We start from the raw sequence: 17,860 nt of genomic DNA on the forward strand, positions 1-17,860 counted from the left end.
ATAGGTGGGAGTAATCTGGATTGGATGGAATGTTACTATAAGGATCAAATGATGGTAAATCTTTAGACTGGAAGATTGAAGAGGAAGAAGAAGAGGGTTGATGTTCCCTTTTAGAACTGGCTTTTCTCATAATTTTTTCAGGGTCTGACAAATGATCAACTAAGTTACCCTCTGAACGAGATCTGGTGTGCTTAAAAGGTGCCAGTTTGGGAGAGTGGAGTCACCAGGTGAAGTATTTTAACCTTTCTAGACCTTTAATCACCTTAAAGGAATAGAATACATATCGTTGCCCCAGGAAAACTTAATGAAATTCAAGCCCCCGCAACGACGCCAGTTTGATGTTGTACCTTTGAGATAATAATGGTCAACTATTATGCCAGAGCATCTAAGATAAATGTTTTGGGGGTTTTGTTTTAATTTGGGAGACCAATGAATGAAACAAATATAGAACTGATGTGCCTAACCTTTTGAATATTATCAGTATCTTAGTAGAGGGCTGCTATAAATATTTACACAGTGATAAAGCTTGAATAGTGGTGATCAGAAAACAAAAAATAATATGATTATCACAATTCTTAGATAGATAATTAAATAATCATAAGTATGAAAACCTTTGACCAATGTTCAGAAGGTTCAAGAAAATATACTTATACTTACAACAAGATGTTGATGATTTATTGATTCAGAGGGAACTAATTAAATAGACAGTTCATTAATTCATTATCTTTAATGATTATCACTTCAGAAAGCTTATAGGAATAGATTGAAATACAATTACTCCTACCTATTTATCTGTGCAAGACACAAGTATATGAAGAAAAACGTAAAGAATGACACTGGAAACACTTACAAGAACACAAACTGTGCAAAACAGAATTCAGAATCCTTTGCTTCGTATTATTGATCCAAAAATATTAAGTACATCAGATGTCTAGAAATGCTTCTTCAAGGGTGCAACCCATGATAAATCGTGAAGATGGTTATTTATACAATAGTAGGATGAAAAATATCCTAAACTGCTTTTAAAAAAATAGATTATTTACACAATAAAAAATAAAACTATCTAATGATCTGGCACTACTTTAGTGCTGCGATGTTTGATGACTATCAATGAAAAAGTTGAAAAGTGGTTGAAGATATCTGATTGTTCCCTCAAAATCTTAATGTTCAATAATCCTTAATTAAGTAAATCTGTTAATTCATCCCAGCATTTCTTATCTGGGATAGAAATATTTGTTACCCTCCTATAGATCTCATCCATCTCGGTGTATTTAGTAAAAGTGGGCTTTACCAAAAATATATGCTTGATTTCATCTAGGATGAAGAAAGAATCCCTTAGTGTTTTACTATCAGAGTTGTATACTATGTCTAGTTCCTCTGTTTTAACATTCAAGGCTCTGCGTGAATTTTTCCTCTCAGATTCTGTGTGTAATGGTCTTCTTGTCAAGTCTTGGAATAAACAGGTTCTGCAACTAGTATCAAAAATATTTATCCAAGCTCTGGTCTTCGGCCGATTACCTGCAAAACACAACAATAATTAAGAAAACACAAGTTCGGGAGGAAAAACAATCGATGGCTTTCTGGCACAAGGATGCCTAAGGAAAGATTTGTGGTAGTGTTCTGAACGTAATTGGAGGTCAAATGGCGTCGTAGAGGTTCAGGGTGGCGCTGAAGGGTTTAATGGGTTTATACTGTGAAATGGGCGAAAGGCACGAACATGAAGGTTTTCGGGGCTTTAAGCTTAACGGGAAATTTTTTGAATATGGCATGTATGTTTGGATAATTGGTGGTTTATCAGGTTGGCGAGGAGGCAGTATTAAAGGTTTTCGCATTGCTTATAAGGTGAAGGTGGTTTATAGGAGGGGTCAACCAATATACTCTAGAGCGTGACACGTAGCCTCAGGAGGGTTGGGGAAAACCACTTTATCGGACGGGTATTTTTCGGCCACTAGGCGCGGCCGATATGGATGTGGAGTGTTGGATTAAGTGGAAGTTGATCTAACGGTAGTCGGGCAAGGGAAGCAAGCGGGAGATAAAGAATGGGCTTAGGGAGGGGCCCAATTAAACCTTGGCAGTATGGGCTTAGTTAAGGTTTAATAACGAGTTTAATATGATCGGGTAGAGCTTAATGAAGTGAACGTGATGTGGAGTGGCAGTAAATGGGTCCGGGTGATTTAATGAATGAAGTGATAGCATATCGCAAATCGCACTTTCTTCCGCCCAATGGTTCATTCACTTAAGAATGATGCGATGCGATATGATCCTACGGTCAAGAATCAGCAGTCATCCAATAGTTGACAGCGTTATCGCACATCGCTATTTCTTCTGCCCAATGGTTCATTCACTTATGAATGATGCAATGCGATATGATCCTTTAGGAAATAACCATTTCATCATTTCAAACCTTCAATTTCTACCTACCCTTCTATTCCTAACATTTTTACTTATCCTTCTAGAGTGCATTTGAACTAGCAACCCAATATTTTCTTTTTATGAACAATCTATCTCTATGCCTTATTTCTTCCATTGGCTCATATTAAACTGTTGAGCCAATTTATTTTTTACCTATGAGAAAAAATCCAATTATGATGCAACTGTATAATTGGATAAAATAAGCTAGTGTGGCATCTAAACAAACTGCACATAACTATTATTTTTCAAACTGACTTTAGAACAAAGTAGTGGAATTTAAATTTGCAAAACTTTCAGAGTTTATTTATTTTTCTTTTCTGTCTAACCTAACATTTTATTTTGCCTTTATTTTTTAGGGCATCTACCCTACCATTTTCTTTGATATGGACATATCTATCAAAATATTTTCCTAACATTTTTTATTCAATATTCTTTTTGTCCATATCCTATCTTAACATTTTGTAAATACATTTTCATTTTTTGTCTAATTTATTCTAACTTATCAAAACCAAAAAATTCTACAACAAGACACAAAGAACAATGCGCTAGAAGTGGAAGGCCCAACAACTGAGAAATTAATCGAAGAAGTGCAGCAAGCCGTGAAGTAGAGCGTTGATGAAGTTGCAGTATTGCAGGTCAAGTTAGGTGGTCTCTGAATTAAGATTGAGGCACCAGCTGAGTGGCTCGAGTGCAAGTCATGATCTTTGTGTTGGGGGTCTATTGGGATAGGGTCCCTAGGGTCAGTTTTGGGGTTAGTTAACCCAAATTTTGTATAAGTTTTTGTAAAAGATGTAAAGTCTCTACGAAATTTGGATGTGGAGCGAGCAAGTAGATAGGATTCAAAGGGGTCTTAGCCCCTTGTTTGATAAGTAAATAGGTTATTTTTGAGACTCACCCATGGTCCAAGGACCATGGTATTGTATTGAAGAAAGTTATATATAGTTGAGTCATAACGAGTCTAGAGGCAGTAGTCAATAATCGGGATTCAAGATAGAGACTATTTTGGGCAAGTGCTAAGGTAGGAAGGCTCTGCTTCCTGTACTTAGGCGAAAGGGGAAGGCTCATGCAGCTGAGTGCACAGGAGGCCTTGGTAAGTCCGCAGCTGAGTGCTCAGGGTGAAAGACTCTGTAATCTAAATATTGAAGATAAACAAAGATTGATTTTGAAGAATTACCTTATAGTCTAAGCATTATTGTTGATTATGTTTATGTTATGTTATGTCGCTGTATAATATGATTTCTCTGGAATAATGAGTAAATGCTACGCAAAACTGTTGAATCTATCTTATTTGTACATGATTTAAGTAGTTATCCATTTTCGTGAAGATAAGGGTTATTTATGTTATGATTTTTTATGAATTAGATAGATCTGCGCGAAGACATATCTAGGGTAACTGATTAATGCATGAAAGTTGATAATTTTTTGTTTAGGGTCCATAAAGGCTGATTGCATACCTTCGCAAAGGTCTAGAACCCATTTTCTTAGGATTACAGCATCAAGTCATAGAAGACTATCAACATGCGTGAAGGCATATTTTAGTTATAAGAGCTTAAGAACCACTTCTCACATGTCCCTGGATGCAGAAACCTGGTTCTAGCATCCCCCAATACTGCTTCGAGTGAGACTGCAACCTGCACTTTGCAGGTTGTTGCCAAAAGGACCAGCAGTTAGGATTTTTTTGGTTGGTGCGAACAACTCTGAACCTAGGTCAGGTCCCCTTAAGCCAACAACCACAACATAAAAGGAGACTTGCATTAGTCTCGCCCCCTCTATCCCTATCCTCTTTCGCTTTAACTCCATTGGTCTCTCTCCCTTTCTCTCTGACTCCACTTCATTGTCTAGTGATTGTGTCCTTACATCGTACTTCGGCCATACGTTTTTCTTCTAACACTCATACATCGGGGGGCAATCTATTATCACAAAAAATTGATCATATAGCCATAATTTACTAGATGGATCGAAGTACACCATGTAGGGCCAATTTTACCATAGTAAAATTTCTTTCACTGTGAAAAATTATTTAATAACCCATATTTGTTAAGTCATTTATAATTAAACCCATGAAGAATAATTAAATAAATCACTATTTGTTTAATTATCTTAAAGGAATAATTAAGTAAACCATTGTTTAATTAATATTCCTTGTCACATTTGACCCAATTATGAGAAATAAATAGATAAATCATTAATTATCTTATTTTTCTCTAGGAATAATTAATTAATCACTCATTAGTTATTATTCCTTGTCAAATTTGACCAAATCCCTTAGGAATAATTAAATAAATCATTATTTGTTTATTATTCCTTAACCATATTTCTTGAGATGATAAATAATCATTTATTTATTTATTATTTCTAAATAAAAATTTAAATACTTTTTCCCTCTAACCAAATATAATAAAATATTCCAAATGGTTAATTCTAGAATGGGGTTAATAATATTTTATTATTTCTCATTATTCGAGGATAACCTAATATTTTATTATAAATAGAAGGGTTTTTCATTCATTCTTCACTTTCGATTATTTTCATTGTTGCACTCACTGTTGTAGCTCTGATTATTATCATTGTCGCACACCATCTTTTTCATTTGAGTTTTCATTGAGCTCAAACATTTTGGTTTGCTGGGTTTTGCACATTATAAAGGAGAGAGACTCTACAAAAACTAAAGACATTTGAGGATAGCCAAGAACCCATCCCATAGAAGGGGACTAGTAACATTATTTTTCCCTTCACATGTGTTGTTTAATAAAATATCTTCTTTATGTATCTAGTTTCCATTGGATTATTGGAGTTACTTGTGCTTATTTTATTATTCCATTTTGTTGTTTAACTATGATTATGGAATAGATCAGGGCTTTGGTAGGTTTTGTTTCTATCATTTACTGCAGATATACAATGTTTAGTAGCCTTTTTCATTGTTAGGGTTGTTTTCCATCCACAGCCTAAAGTTCTTTCATTCCATCCACATTCAAGAAGAAAACACTATAACATAAATGGGTTAAAATCATTTTTAAAAATGTCAAGGGATCTTGGCTTCAGTGGTTTGGTGAACAACTTGTTTCCCTAACTGCATGGATTCAAGTGACATTTATGAAAAATTGTATTTGGTATAATAGTGAAAGCCAATTTATCCAAATCACTAATTCTCCAAGAAGAAAATTATAATATAAAATCATTAATATAATCAAAGACAACAACAACAAAAACTTGAGCCTAAGGGCAAATAATCAAATCATCAAATAACATAGGTTTCCATGAATCAAAAATCCATGTATGGAGACTCAATAGTCACATCAAAAACTCATTAAATCTATAGACCAAACCTCATTCTGAAAAATATTTTACATAGCTAAAAGTTTCATCCCCCAAGGGAACATCAACGATAAGAGCTTCTTGAAATTTCGAGAGAACAAATCTCACTTTCATCATTATTTGCCCCATATGTTCTCCATATTATTTACCCTCATCCCTACCCTAAATAATAAGGACTTTTTTTAAAATATGTTTCCTTATTAGTTAAGGTTGGGGTGGTGGAAACAAAATGTAAAATAAAAAAGTTGGGAGTGAGGGAAAATAATGGGGGAAAAGTTCATTTTTTTTTGTTATGATGAAAGTGAGGGTAACAAAAACAAACAAACAAACACATTTTCTCCCTATTATTCCCCCCTCTCACGCTCACTCACTTTCTATGTTTTCCCTATTATTTCCCCTCACCTCCATAATTTTTTATGTTTTCCATCCTCTACCCTTACAACATCCTCATCCTCAGGTTTTTTTATATTTTCCATATTATTATCCCCTACCCCATATTTTTTTTATATTGTCTTTATCATTTCCCCTCTATTATTATTTCCCTCACATTTTGTTTTTCCTTGCCATTTCCCCATCACAATATCTTTTATGTTTTCCCCATTATTTTCCCACAACCCAATATCGCCCTCATGTTTTTTATATTTCCATATTATTTCTCCTCCATAATATTTTTTTTTATGCTTCCCTATTATTTGCCACTAATCCCCTCCTCATATAATATAATGAAGGTGAGAATAGAGGTGGAGACAAATGGTACAAAAATAGACAACATTTTACCCTTAATATATCATATCATTAGTTCTTGTTAATCTTTAACCATAAATTATTTTTCAGTATTAATATATCAAAATCATAGAAGGGTTAAAAAAACGAATTGAGTTGTAAAAGGATTAGAAAAACTTTAATGACAACTTAAATGGTTTAAAAATAATTTTTGAAAATGTCAATCAATCTTGGTTTGAGTGGTTTGGTGAACAACTTATTTCCCTAGCTTAATGGATTCAATTGTTGTTTATGAAAAATTGTATTTGATATAATATTGAAAGCCAATTTATCCAAATCACTGATTCTCCAAGAAAAAAGTTATAATATAAAATTATTAAAATAATCAAAGACAACAACAAAAAACCTTGAGCTAGAGGGAAAATAATCAAATCATCAAATAACAAAGTTTTCCATGAATCAGAAATCCATTGATGGAGATTCGACAGTCGTGACTGAAACCCATTAAATCTATAGATCAAACCTCATTTTGAAAAATATTTTACATAGCTAAAAGCTTCATCCCCCAAGGGAACATCAACAATATGAGCTTCTTAAAATTTCGAGAGAACAAATCTAGCTTTCAACATTATTTGCCCCATATGTTCTTCCTATTATTTACCCTCACCCCTACCCTAAATAATAAGGAACTTTTTTTTTTAAATGTGTTTCCCTATTAGTTAAGGTGAGGGTGGGGGTGTTGGAAATAACATGGAAAATAAAAAAGGTGAGGATGAGGGAAAATAATGGGGAAAATTTTCAATTTTTTTTGTTATGGTGAAAGTGAGGGTAACAAAAACAAACAAACAAACACATTTTGTCCCTATTATTTCTCCTTCTCACACCCACTCCTCACTTCTATGTTTTCCCTATTATTTCCCCTCACCTCCATGTTTTTTTATGTTTTCCCTCCTCCACCCTTATAACATCCTCACCCTCAAGGTTTTTTTATATTTTCGATATTATTAACCCACACCCCATATTTTTTTATGTTGTCGTTATCATTTCCCATATCTTATTATTTCTTTGGTTTTTTGTTTTGCCTTATCATTTCCCATCACAATATTTTTTATGTTTTCCCAATTATTTTCCAACACCCCTATATGGCCCTCATGTTTTTCATATTTCCATATTATTTCTCCTCCACAATATTATTTTATGCTTCCCTATTATTTCCCACTAATCCCCTCTACATATAATATAATGAAGGTGAGAATAGAGATGGAGACAAATAATAGAGAAATAGACAACATTTTATGATTAATATATCATATCATTAATCCTTCTTAATCTTTAACCATAAATTCATATTTACTATTAATATATCAAAATCATAGAGGGATTAGAAAAACTCTAAATACAAATATAAATGGATTGAGTTATAAAACGATTAGAAAAAAGTAATGACAACTTAAATGGGTTAAAATAATTTCTGAAAATGATGGATTTTGGCTTGAGTGGTTTGGTGAACAACTTGTTTCCCTAACTACATAAATTCAAATGACATTTATAAAAATTTGTATTTAGTATAATAGTGAAAACTAATTTATCCACAACACTAATTCTCCAAGAAAAAAAAATTATAATATAAAATTTTTAGAGTTTACATTTTTTTCATTTATATAATTCATAAATTTTGAAATAAACTAATAAAAAGGAGAGATTTATTTTGAAATGTGAAATAAGAATTATAAAAGTGTAGTTGTTGAGTAAAATACTTTTTAACTTAATAGGAAGAAGATGTTATGGCTTAGTACTATGTCATGCGATAATATTTTTCATGTTATGTGATAATAGCTTTAATAGTTAATAACATGGGATTTTCTTTAAAGAACTAGAATAGGTATACACGGCATAAAAACAAGTACGTTGTATAAAAACGTTTAAAAAAAATAAAAATAAAAAATAAATTTATAATTAGAAATTATAAATTATTATTACTATATAATAATTAAAATAATAATATTAAAAATTGTGATTTTTTGAATTTTAAATTATTTTATTTTTTTAAATTTGAGTGGGAGTATATTATTATCATATATAATAGATCACTTCAATTGGGACGGGGAATTGAATTGGTGGGATTACATTATCATCATATCCAATAGATCACTTCAATTGGGATGGGGAATTGCAATGGTGACTACGTACCAGCGTAGATCTATTTTTAATTTGGATCTATTAAGCTTGGAGAGGGATCTTTTTTCGCTCTATGCTAGTTTGCATATTAGGATATTTGATCCCTCTAGGCACTTAGTAGATCCATAGTAAAGATAGATTTATGATGGTTCAATTAGGATGGTGGGATTACATTATCATCATATCCAATAGATCACTTCAACTAGGACGGGGAATTGAACTGGTCACTGCCTACCAGGATAGATCTATTTTTATTTTGGATCTACTAAGCATCGAGAGGGATCAAATCTTTTTCCGCTCTATGCTAGTTTGCATATCAGGATATTTGATCCCTCCGGCTTAGTAGATCCATAGTAAAGATAGATTTATGCTGGTTCAATTGGGACTGGGAATTGAACTGGTGATTGCTTACCAGCATAGATCTATTTTTATTCTGGATCTACTAAGCATCGAGAGGGATCGGGGCTTAGTAGATCCATAGTAAAGATAGATCTATGCTGGTTCAATTGGGACGGGGAATTGAACTGGTGATTGCTTACCAGAATAGATCTATTTTTATTATGGATCTACTAAGTGTGGAGAGGGATCAAATCTTTTTTCGCTCTATGCTAGTTTGCATATCAGGATATTTGATCCCTCTTGACCCTTAGTAGATCCATAGTAAACTATGATAGTTTAATTCCCCCCTTTAAATAGGCTACATTCCACATGAATACCATGGGTCAATACCATTGGTTCTCAATACCATAGGTCAATACCATATATAATCTTTATTTTTTTTAATATTAATATTAGGGTTAATAATATTTTTTTTGCATGGTATTTATAATAATTTGCCCCATTGTATTTGGCCCATGGAATTTGGCCCGTAGGCTAAATAAAATGTCATTTTTGAGTGTTCATAAATATAAATAAAGTGAATTATGGAGTAAATAAAAATAAATAAATAAATAAAAATAAAAAAAATGTTTTATTTATTTACCACAACTGTAATTTATTTATATTTTTATTAATTTACCATATCTCTTTTATAAAAATGGTATTTGGCCCATAGTATTTAGCCCATGGTATGAAAATGATATTTGGCCCATATGTTTCACCTAAATAAAACCCCTTTTTCGAGTGTTCGTAAATATAAAGAGATGTTTTATTTATACATAATAATAATTAGGTTGATTTCTAAATAGGGCCAATATTAGATTGATTTCTATATAGCTTGAGTGGGCCTAACCATTAAGAGTTTTTATTTTTTTTTAAATATTAAATGTTAAATATTACATGTTAAATGTTTATATTTACGTTTACATATTTATGTGAGATGTATTGATTTCTAAATAGAATGGACATTAGATTAAAAATGTTAAATGTTAAAATTATATGTTAAATGTTTCGGGAGATGTATTGATTTCTAAATAGAATAGACATTAGATTAAAAATGTTAAATGTTAAAATTATATGTTAAATGTTTCGGGATCAATCACTTTTCTTCTATTTTGTCTTCTTCGGACTCCTACACATTGATGTAGTTTCTATTAGGAACCTATGATTACATTCATATTTATGTTACATTTACATTTACTTTTACGTTTACATGTTCATGTAAGATCTACCATTCATCCAAAACTCATAAAATCTTTTAACTCATAAGCCCAATATGAAATTTGAGGATGTGATGAAATTAATAAATAATGTGATGCTCTGACCATGATAAGCCAAACATGAAATTTGATCTTGTGGATCTCTAGATTGTAATTTCTGGTAATACCCCTTCCGTGGTTGCTGATTGTCCATCCATTTCGAGGGGCTGTGTGACTGACACTGCAAACTCTATTCACGTACAAACAGTTGGTGGAATTCCTGTCATGGCCCCTTCAATAATTAATGAGGCCCAGGTGTATTCGTCTCTGCCCTTAGCTGTACAGCATGTGGGTATGTATAAAGGTAAATTAAAAAAAAAGGGAGGGTTCTGCATTAACGATTAGCAATCTGTTTGAACCCAAGAATGACGGGTGGTTTTGATTTTCCTCTTTTTGATTTTGACATATGACAACCCAGACACCACAGAGGAGATGCCACGGGTGAACACAGAAAAGAAACGAAACCCAGGAATCCATCTAAATTCTCCCCTCATCCTCTGCGCCTCGACACCTGTGATGCCTCCATCTCTTTCAGTGTCCAATCCACCAAATCAACCGATAGCACCTGCTTCCTTTCCTCTCGGTAGTCAAACAGTCGGCGTCTGGTAGGCGATACCTATTTTCCACCATATATACACACAACGCTCAATCACCTTCTGCCTTCTCATCCTCCTCTTCCTCTACTATTATACTTATTCTTTCCTTTCCACCGAATAATCCTTCTGAATTTTTTGAGTAACTTCTTTGGATGCAGACTGCCTGGCACGATTCGTACTCTGGACGACTCGTGCCAAGCTGTGTGCATCTCAAGATCAGAAGAGGCTCTCGTTCTGCATTTCTCTGCTCAAAATTTTGGGTTTGTGCTGGCTAGAGAACCTCCATGCTCAAAGTTTCAATAATAGTTTCAATAATTCTGGTAGAGATCCATTAAGGTGGGTTGTTAGAAATAGTAAGTTTCATATCTGATTTGATTTTTTACATCAGCTTTCAATTCAATAATAAAGATTTTCTAATACACTAATGAGAAAAACAAAGAAAATCTGATACACCAATGTCTTATTGAATGACAGAATATCTTGTGAAAGGTGAAATCACAGAATTATGGGTTCCCTGGGTAATTCTCAGAATTGCAGATTGAAATTGTGAACACAAGGAACACAGAGCCGACTTAAATTGCAAGCTGTGCCAATTTGAAGCAGCCTGGTGAACAACTCACATGTCTGTTATTCAGTAAATTGTGTGAGCAATCATTATACAAATAACTGTTGTACAGACGATAGTCATACGCCTTTTAGCAGGCATAGCGGGCAAATTTCGATACTTATTATTCAATAAGTTGTGTGAGCAATCATTATACAAATAACTGTTGTACAGACGATGGGCATACGCTTTTGAGCAAGCATAGCGGGCAAATTTCCATACCTGGTTATTCAATAAGTTGTGTGAGCAATCATTATATAAATAACTGTGGTCGTTTGACGTGGCACCGTCGGTTTGTGGCCCCACCAGGGTTCGATTCACGGTTTCATGATGTGCTGCTCCGCAGCTATTTGTAAACATTGTGTTCGCCACTCCGTCGGTATGTTGAGTTGCCTGCGCGCAACTGATATTGGTATTAATTCTGATGTACAGATGATGTATATATTGTATATGTTGCTTCTTCAGCGGGGATGCCCTTCTCCCCCTCAAAAAAAAAAAAAAAAAACTCTGTTGTACAGACAATGGTCATAGGCTTTTCAGTGAGCAAAGCAGTCAAATTTCAAAGTGTTTTGTGATTTGGAAAACTCTCATGTTTTTAATGTTATTTTGGGATGGTTTACAGGTAGACATTTTTTGCTCGGTTAAAGTATTTTTGATGTGAAGTAAAGGGTTCAATTTTTTTTTGGGATGGTCAACAAAATTCTTGATAGACATTTTTAGCATTCTTACTTTTTGGATGTGAAATCACGGTTCAATTCCCCACTTTGTTCATAATGATATATTAAATTCTCTACATTGTTTCTAATAATATATTAAACACTATAATAATAAATATAATCCCACCCAAACTTACTAAAAAATACTATTTTAAAATAAAAAGTACTCTGTCAAAAAGACTGATTAAGATTATGTCACAGTTCGGCCTTTCTTTTTTTTCACAAATATTTGACCAGACCAGCCCTCTCCATTTTATGTATCCGGACCCTTATTCCCACATATATATATATATATATGCATGCTTAAACTCCGAGGATCACAGTGGCCTCTGGAATGTTTTCATCCAGAATAATTAGGCTCAAAGTTTAAAGATCATGGTGGCTTCACATATCTATATCACTTACAATTAGGCTTAAACTCTGAGGATCACAGTGGCCTCTGGAATATTTTCATCCAGAATAATTAGGCTCAAAGTTTAAGGATCATTGTGGCTTGGTCTGGTGTTATTATTGTCTATCTAACTGACAAAACCAATTTAATTTAATGTATTGGTTACAAATGTAAAACTGATATATCATAATAATAATTGTGTTTAGACATCACGGGTTCAATTCCCCACTTTGTTCAAAATGATATATTTAATTCTCCGCATTGTTCCTAATAATATATTAAACACTATAATAATAATATAATCTCACCCAAACTTATTAAAAAAAAATTACTATTTTAAAATAAAGAGTACTCTGTCAAAAAGACTGATTAAGATTCTGTCACAGTTCGGCCCCTTTTTCTTTCACAAATATTTGACCAGACCAGCCCTCTCCATTTTTATGTATCCGGACCCTTATTCCCCTATATATATATATGCTTAAACTCCGAGGATCACAGTGGCCTCTGGAATATTTTCATCCAGAATAATTAGGCTCAAAGTTTAAAGATCATGGTGGCTTCATGTATCTATATCACTTACAATTAGGCTTAAACTATTAAGCTTAAACTCTGAGGATCACAGTGGCCTCTGGAATATTTTCATTCAGAATAATTAGGCTCAAAGTTTAAGGATCATGGTGGCTTTGTCTGGTGTTATTATTGTCTATCTAACAGACAAAACCAATAAATTAAATTGGAAAAAAAAAATGTATTTGTTAAAAATGTAAAACTGATATATCATAATAATTATGTTTAGAAAAAAGATATATTAATTATTTTAAAATTAATATATATATATATAATTTATTATTATTATTATTATTATCTATTTTTAAGGTCCTGGCTAAGCTAGACACCAAATTTGTGTATGAACATACATACTCTACTCCTCTTTGGTTTTGAACCTATGACTTCTTAGGAGGAAAGAGGTGGTCTTAACCATTAGGCCCACTCAAGCTGTATTACCTCACTCTTAATTTTTTTTTTAAATGGGAGGGGCTAGTTCCCTTAAGAAGCATTTATGGGCCCTCTTTTTTTTTTACATTATATGTGTCAGAACAAGCTGACAGCCATCACATCAGGACTTTTCACATTACAACCACATACAGGCAAATATATGCTGCAGCGCAGCTGGAATATATCGGGATCGAACGTTGGTGGGGTGCGAGGCATTCCCCAACCAACAAGCCATGCACTCGCGTGCTACCTCACTCTTAATTTATGCATATATAATATATAAATTAAATATTATTTTTTATTAATTACAAAGAGAAAATATTATATAAATTTTTTAATATTATTGATTTACCTAAAAAACTAAATGAATACTATTGGATAGGTGTTTTGTCCAAAGAATTTGTGTTAAGTTTATAATAACAAAAATATTAAAAAAGTCTTCCATCCAAAAGTGGCATCTAATAGTGCACAGAGTGCATAGAGATAGATGTGAGTGACCTATATATTAGAAACAAAATAGTCATAAGTTTAGTCATCAAGAGATTAATATATAATATGAAAAACAACACACAATGGAGGGGTTGGGCAACCTAAAATTCATGCCTTTAAGTCCAATCTGGAAGTTTGATGATGGATTGGATGTGTCTTTAAGTTGCAACTGGATTTTGTCTAATTGCACCAAGATTTCCTCCTTAACGTTATTGTGATCCATTGTTTTGAGATGCTGATGTAGGAGCATCCAGAGTTAGCCAGCAATGTAATTGTATGTTCACATGTTGTGGCTAACATGAGATGAATTTCATTGACTTGAGTGGTCAAAATCAGTTTTAGTAGAGAGGGTTGAACCTCTCAAATTGATCTTTACTCCAATTATTGTAACAATTAAATCATTGTATTATTTTTAGAATAGAAGATAAGTGTTAGGATAGGTGTGTATCAGAGCTTGAGAATAGGGATTTAATAGTTGAGCTGATAAAAATAGAGTTTGAGTTGTCAATGTTGTTAGGATAAGATTCGATCCATAAAAGAAAGGAAAAGAATGTAATGAGAGAGGAGATGGAATGATAGAGTGGAAAAAAAGGAGAGATTGAGAGAGAGAGATAGGATTGGAGAGTGAGACAGAGGTCAAACAAATTGTTGTAATCAAGCCGAGAGGGCCAAGACTCTGTAATTTCTATTTTATTGAATAAATTGGTGAAGTTTGGTGTGTTTGTACTATTATGGTGCAGAATTTCATTTGAAATCTACGTATCAAGGTTCTAGACCCTAATCGAGTATTAATTTCCGTTTATGTGTTTTATTGTCAATCGTTGTCAATTAGTGTTAAGGCTTTATTATGAGATTAAGCTAAACCTCTATTAAAACGTGTTTCTTAAAGTTATGTATTTAGCACATGGGCAATATTCCCAAGTGGTAAGCGGTATCTTGCGCGCTTAAGAAATGGTAAATGGTATTGTTCCAAGTCGCGCGATTAACCTTAGCGGTCGACACGTAGCACGGCAAAACCACTTTTCTTGCGCGTTCTCGACTTGATATCGATCGTGCTAGATAACGTATGATATTGTGCGGTAATTGTTGGATTAGACGAGATAGATCAACGATGGAGATCCTCTGAGCTAGTTAGCGCGTGATACGACGCAGTATTCATTGGATCTGAAGGAGCCAAATCAACGGTGGAGATTGAAGCGCTCAGGGAGTAAGAAGTCAAAGTGGGACTGACGGTGATTGGTTAGCTTAGTGGGACCCTCAAGAGGAAATACACGTACATAATCTTATTAACACGCAGCTGATTGGTTTTTAAGTGAATCATTAGTCTAATTCTAGACTACCACTTCATTTTTGGTAACCATCCACATCAGATTCCACTGCAAATCAATGGTCTTCCAATATTAATCTAGTTTCTTATCCTTGCATCAATATATCTCAATCTAGTATGGTGCCCCACTCCTACCAAATTTCATTCTCCACACTTTCAATTTCCTCAAGAATGTGCAAAACCTATGCCTAGAAGATAAGGCCATGTTAGCCTAAACCTAAACTTGAGACGTGGAAGAACCCACTTGAGCTTCACAAGAGCTGGTAGAGCTTGGCTTTTCCCATTCACTAGGACATAAAGCTTTTCCCTTAGGCATGGCTACATAAGCAATGACAGACCAAAACTACATCAAATACACCACACTCAAGATAGAAATGAGTGTGCACTATTAGAGTAAAAGGGATTTGTGAGACATGTGCAGCCAACTCTTCCAAATATAATATGCCCTTAGCCTGATTGAAAACCCACACACTAAAATGAACCATTTAAAACATCCCTTTCTCCCTTTGTCATGAAAACCAATACACTTGCATCCTCATTGGGAACTCAAGCACTAAAATGAACCATTTAAAACATTAATTTCTTGAGTTGTCATTAAAATTAGAACCTGCATTGAGCACCCAATTATCCGCTCTATACCAACAAATGATGGTGACAACTAATATGAAGTGATGATCCTATATTGGGATGATATAGTTGTCGATAAGGCACATTGTTTTTTCCATGAGCCACTTAATGCAGCTTGTCCTTAACCATAAATCATATCCAACTTGCCCTTAATCATAATTCACATCCAAACACAAAACCTCCATGCATCGATCAGGTTCCATCTATAGTTTATCATTAGTTCAACAAGTGGGTGGATGGGGGTAGTGATATTATATAGTCATATCTAGGAATATGCATGCCTTCTCACCCAATTCGAGGAACTGAAAATTGAAAATTAAAATTAAGATCATTTATTGCTAACAATGTTTTTGGATTAATTTGGGAGCCTAGATTTGAAACACCAATGATTATGGTTGAGTGTGATGGGTCGAGTTTCCACTTGAAACATGGACATTTCAAATCTTGGCACAGGGTTTATTCCAAAGAAAGTGTCAATACGACTATTTTTTTTTCAAAAGAAAAAAAATACTTTGATATTTCCTAGTAAATCATAAGGTGCATTTCCTTGGCTACATAGAAGCACACTATAACTTTAAAACTAAGTGGAGAAAAAAATCCCAAAAATATCTTAAACCTTAAATATATCTTGAAACTTAACTAAAATCCAACACATTGCCATTAGACACCTTTGAGATGGAAACTAATCCAACATCTAATAGTAGAGCTTCCTTTGATAATAGATCCGCCAACACATTGTTTTCCGAGTATGTATGAAGAACTTGCACATCATCATATTGCTTCTGTAGCTAGTGGATTTTCCTATGCCATGATTCTAAATGAAGGACCCTTAAGTCAATTCTTCCATAGAGCCAGTTTACAAGGACTTTTGAATCCTCATACAATTTGAATACTTTTACCTTCTTCCAAATGGAAATCGTCATGGCACACCACATAGCAAGGAGTTCAACTATAAAAATTGTACCTTGGCCAATACCGTTAGTTTACATTTAATCATCAAATTCTAATAGAAGAAAATGAAAACACCTACACCATAAACATCCCTCTAGCTGGCTCCATCAAAGAATCCCCATACTACACCAATCAACAACTCTACATCTTTGATTAGCCTAATCTTCTTCCCTTTCAATGGTTTCACTCGTTCAAGATAAGACATTCTTGCATTGTGTGCAATAACTTCAGAGAAAACCATAGAGACTTAAATAGAAATTGGTTTCACCCTAGGCCCCACAATACAAAGATCGGAAGGAATTTAAGAGAAGAGGAAATAAACCTTTGATTCCAAGTCTAGAGACACTCTCCAACCGAGTTTCCATTCCACTAGGCATCAACATTAAAACAAGAGAAAACCACCTTCCAAACAGAAATTACAAATCGACATTGAATAAATAAATGAGCTATAGACTCTTGATTCATCCCACATATAACACAAAGTCCAAGACCTACCCATCCTCAGTTAACAAGAATATTCCTTCCAACAATAGCTAAAGGAACAATTTGCTTTTAAGGAGGCCTTGTCCCTTCTATACTAATCTATGCCACCATTTTGAAGAAGAAAGAGGATTGTCTAGCTGTAATAATTCCACTTTTTTAATTCTTAGACCACTTGATAATGCCTTCCTCCTCCCAGTTAATTACAATACTATCTTTATGGAATTCATTAGAAAAAAAAGAGCTCCATTCACCTACATAAACTTGAGAAAGACCTAAATCTTGAGCTAAAAGCCACTCTTGAAACTTGAGAAAGGCCTAAATCTTGAGCTAAAAGCCACTCTTGAAACTTGAGAAAGGCCTAAATCTTGAGCTAAAAGCCACTCTTGAAACTTGAGAAAGGCCTAAATCTTGAGCT

At 33.8% G+C, this 17,860-nt stretch overlaps 1 long non-coding RNA gene across 1 annotated transcript; it reads left to right on the forward strand.

Moving 5' to 3' along the window:
• Nucleotides 1–10,679: 10,679 nt before the first annotated feature.
• LOC149248622 (uncharacterized) lies at nucleotides 10,680–12,029 on the forward strand. The gene is made up of 2 exons (XR_016265743.1): nucleotides 10,680–11,197; nucleotides 11,336–12,029. It is a non-coding gene; the product is annotated as an uncharacterized LOC149248622 (long non-coding RNA).
• The last annotated feature ends 5,831 nt before the right edge of the window (nucleotides 12,030–17,860 follow it).

The sequence above is a fragment of the Pinus tabuliformis genome, chromosome 7 (assembly GCF_031772625.1).
Source record: "Pinus tabuliformis cultivar Carrire ecotype Pingquan chromosome 7, CPIR1, whole genome shotgun sequence".
NCBI lineage: Eukaryota > Viridiplantae > Streptophyta > Pinopsida > Pinales > Pinaceae > Pinus > Pinus tabuliformis.